Raw genomic sequence first — 3,235 nt, forward strand, 5'->3', positions numbered from 1 at the left:
TTAAAGTATTGAGGACATTGCTCTTAAGATGGCACATGTAGGCCTGAGCAAATAAGCTCCCTTTAGATGCCCTTCAGGCAAAATCTATTTCCAAACAGATGGCGTTGCTATGGGCAGCCCCTTAGGCGTACTATTTGCTCAGGCCTACAAGTGCCATTTTGAGAAACACGTCCTCAATACTTTAAGCCAGAAACCAATATGTACTTTAGATATATTGACGACATTTTTGTAGATATTGAAGGAGAGGAATAACTAGAATCCCTTAAAAACAAAATGGAAGAAAACTCATGCCTTAGTTTCACCATAGAGAAGAGCGTTGATAACAAAATCCCCTTTTTAGGTGTGTGGGTAGATGGCTCAAAAGATGCATTCATCACTAGTGTATATAGAAAACCGAGCAACTCAGGAAGATGTCTGAATGGTTCGAGTGAATGCCCCTCCAAATACAAGATTAGCGTGATACGTGCTTATGTCACGAGAGCCTTTAAAATTTCTTCCAATTGGCTCCTCCTCCACCAAGAACTAAATAGAATTAAACAAATTCTAACTAATAATGGATTCACCATGACAGACATTGACAAAGAGATTAATATGGAAAAAGCCAACAGCAACAATACCAAAGGAGATATTAAGGTGAATGAATTAAATATTTTTACCAAAATACAATGTCCCCTGCTTATAAAACGGATGAATAAGTATATATATATACATGTATATATACAGTACATACATATACATATATATACATATATGTATATATGTGCTAAAAGTGTGGGTGTGAGTGTACATACATAAATTGATAGAGAAATGTGTATTATTACGGTACTATAGCGTGAAAAGTACACTTCCCCTAGAGAAAGATGGAATTAAAGAGATTTGGATTTTCTCGGAATTTGTCAATTAGTGAAATATTGCGAGTATAGGTGACATAAGCCGCTGTCTTCTCAGCGAGACAATTCTTTATGCAAGAAGGATATAATGCACATTTAGGAGCACCGCGAATAATTTGGTTTACGTAATACTATTTAGACATTATGGAATAATAATACTAACATTTATCGATATTTACATATTGATATGTAGGACATAGAAGTATTAATAAAGATATATTTCCATAATGCAAGTTCCATCGGGGTGACAATTATTAATACAGAAATTCATTTATGGTGCGCATATTCTACAGAAAACGAATTTTTGAAGGCGTGACCTTGCTACAGATGGACAGATAGATAAACAAATATTTTACTGGCCATACCAAAAAAATAGATAATGAATATATTCACATTACAATATTATGGTCCAACAACAACAGAGTCGCGCGCGTTTATACAGGTTTCGTCAAAAGGGATGGCCAGTAACGCATTATTGAAGGTGAATCTTTAAAAATGTAAGACTAAGTATTATCTTTGCCCAATATTTTGAAAGAAACTAAATCAAGTGAGAACATACACTTCAATGTATATTCAAAATGATCGTATTTGTGCTATAGAGTACATCTGCTTATAAGCGTCATCTATATTTAAAAAATTCAGATTAGCCCCCCCCCTCAAAGCGTCATCTATATTTACGAAACTCAGGTTAGCCCCCACAAAAAAGAGTTATCTATATTTATAAAATTCAGGTTAGCCCCCTCCCCAAAAGTGTCATCTATATTTACAAAACTCAGGTTTGCCCTACTCCAAAACCGCCATCTATATTTACAAAACTTAGGTTACTCCTACCCCACCAAAAACTTCATCTATATTTACAAAATTCAGGTTAGCCTTCCCCATAAAAAACCTTAATCTATATTTACAAAATTCAGGTTAGCCCCCCAGATTTTGATCCTGGATCGGCCACTGCCTCCTCCTCCTCCTCCTCGTCATACACTTCCCACGGTCCACGCACAGTGCCTTTCCTCGTGGTTCCCGAAGTGATCGTCCTTTCTTCCTTTCCAGTGGAGGTGTTTCCGGGGCTCCACAACCCGTTACGGATGTCGTGCGTGACTAACGTCGAGTTCACGTGTGACTTTGATCTCACGCTGTACCCGTTCGACGTGCAGGTAGGCGTGGAGTGAGAGAGTGTGTGACGGATGCCGCAAGTCGTTACTATTTCCTTTGAAAAGGGGGATCGTGTGTATGAGAGAGAGTATTTGCGGGTGTGTATTTGTGTGTGAGATTTACCATTGTATTAGATCACGTGGTGGAGTTGTGATTGACGGTTATTTTCCTCCTTGATAAGAGCTCAAAACTCATATATTGCCCGATCTATAGGTCATGTTGTGACCTTACATACGCACACCCTAAATCCTTGCCCAAAGGGAGCGGATACCGATTTGCAGTGCTGGGATCCGAACTCGGAACTGATGATTTAGCAAACCAAGACGGTACCAATATGTGTAAGGTCAAAGCATTGCCTATAGATCAGGATATACAAGATCTGAGCTCTCAACAGTGGTGGTAATAATTGATCCAGGCCCTCTTGTTCACGTGAGTCGTGCGCGAAACGTCATGTCGTTTGTCTTCACGAGAATAACAATTTCAAATATGTTTATAATGTGTCTGGGAAAGAAGTAACAGTAAATAAAATAACTGTAAAAAATAGTCACAGAAAATAAAGTCACAACTAATGGTCGACCATAAATATGATGGTGACAATTTACTATCGACTAGTAAATGTCGAGTGAATGAGTGGTCTAGAGTCGCAAAGGGGAACAAATTATATATGTGTGTATATATATATATATATATATATATATATATATATATATATATATATATATATATATATATATATATAATGTTTATTGAGTTGCAAGGTACACTAGCGCAAATAAGATAATAAGCTCTGATTGAGGTGGGTAATGTACCCGGTGCCACCAAGGAATTTGTCCTTGGGGCTTATGTCGCCTTCCTTCTGGGTAAGCTGCACACTCTTGTCTTTGCAGTCTTGGCTCCAACAACGAACTCCTCCTTCACTACCGAAGGAATGACCCAGAGATGAATGGAGTAACTTGGCAGAAGATGGATTAAATAGAGAGAAATCTGTCCCGCACAGTACGAAAGATGTTGAAAGCAATAGAGATTTTTTTTTTTATGAATGTGATGTATGTTGGGCCAATGCAGATTTCCCATTATCATATAGTTGTCTATTCCATGGCTTGAGATAAAAGTAGGAAGTAGCATGGGTGACGTGTCGTTTGGAGGATACGGTACAGGACAATGTTGTGCTGTCACCTAGGTCATTTGTGAATAAG

The sequence above is a fragment of the Oratosquilla oratoria genome, chromosome 2, assembly GCF_046742065.1.
Source record: "Oratosquilla oratoria isolate Oo_2021 chromosome 2, ASM4674206v1, whole genome shotgun sequence".
Taxonomy (NCBI): Eukaryota; Metazoa; Arthropoda; class Malacostraca; order Stomatopoda; family Squillidae; genus Oratosquilla; species Oratosquilla oratoria.